The following is a 1,412-nucleotide window of genomic DNA, read 5'->3' on the forward strand; positions in this document are numbered from 1 at the left end:
ACGGCCCAAGACCACAACCACTATCACCGTGAATCCTGTTCGGCGGCAAGCGTCCTCCTCGTCTCACCCACACCACTCCGGAACCTGGTCATGACTGGCACTGAGAAAAAGTATCTGGCCACTTCTTTGCATTTCGTTTTTTCGACAAGGATGGAATCGGAAGACCTGGTAGGTATACTACTTTCCTGAAGACTTATTCAATGGCATATGCTTTGTCTCAGTTTGGATTGTACCTTCGGTGAACCAAATTAAATGAACTATTATTCCCGGCAACTGACAGTGGTATCAGTCCGGTCACTGACGGGCAAGGAGCCACAAAAAAGTATGGCAATAAACAAAACGCGAACACCAAGGTCTGCTCCTTAACGAAGACCGGAAACCAAGGAGGAAGTTAACTCACTCAGTACGGCCAGTCCTCTCGTCTCCTCTACACAGACCCCTCGGATGTCCAGTGGGTGTCTGAATGACCCAACCTTTAGCTTCCGTCGTCAGAATTGTGGTATTCTTTGTCAACATTCACCTCTTTAGTATAAGAGCCTTCCACTTGCAATATTTTGATGATGGTAATTGGGGTGAAACGCTGTTAACGTCGTCTCTTTCGCCGTTCGTATGGAGAGAGTTAAACCGATTCACCGCCAGTCTGTTCAGCAGAGTGAAACACTCCCTGCTAGAAGCAGCACAGAAACGATGGCATCAAAGACTAGCTAGGGATTCCCCCTGCCTGTGATGTGAATGAAATATGGCCTACCACCTAAAAGTCAACAGCAGTGGGTTTGTGAAGTAACTGACCCATGATTTGGTCGCATTTCAGCAACATAGGTGTTGCTCCCTCTGCCTGGTTTGGTGCTCAGTGAAACTGATGCGACAGTGGATTGATCAAAACTGAGAACCTCCCTCACAAATGCTGACAAGGTTTCCTGGTCTGTTGCCGAGCGCCTTTAAATAATCTGCATGTGTACGGGACAGTACAAGACAGGTGAACGGGACAGTACAAGTCAGGTGAACGGGACAGTACAAGACAGGTGAACGGGACAGTACAAGACAGGTGAACGGGACAGTACAAGACAGGTGAACGGGACAGTACAAGTCAGGTGAACGGGACAGTACAAGTCAGGTGAACGGGACAGTACAAGACAGGTGAACGGGACAGTACAAGACAGGTGAACAGTAGAAGTCAGGTGAACGGGACAGTACAAGTCAGGTGAACGGGACAGAAGAAGTCAGGTGAACGGGACAGAAGTCAGGTGAACGGGACAGTAGAAGTCAGGTGAACGGGACAGTACAAGACAGGTGAACGGGACAGTAGAAGTCAGGTGTACGGGACAGTAGAAGTCAGGTGAACGGGACAGTACAAGTCAGGTGAACGGGACAGTACAAGACAGGTGAACGGGACAGTACAAGTCAGGTGAACG

The sequence above is a fragment of the Babylonia areolata genome, chromosome 18 (genome assembly GCF_041734735.1).
Source record: "Babylonia areolata isolate BAREFJ2019XMU chromosome 18, ASM4173473v1, whole genome shotgun sequence".
NCBI classification, from domain to species: Eukaryota; Metazoa; Mollusca; class Gastropoda; order Neogastropoda; family Buccinidae; genus Babylonia; species Babylonia areolata.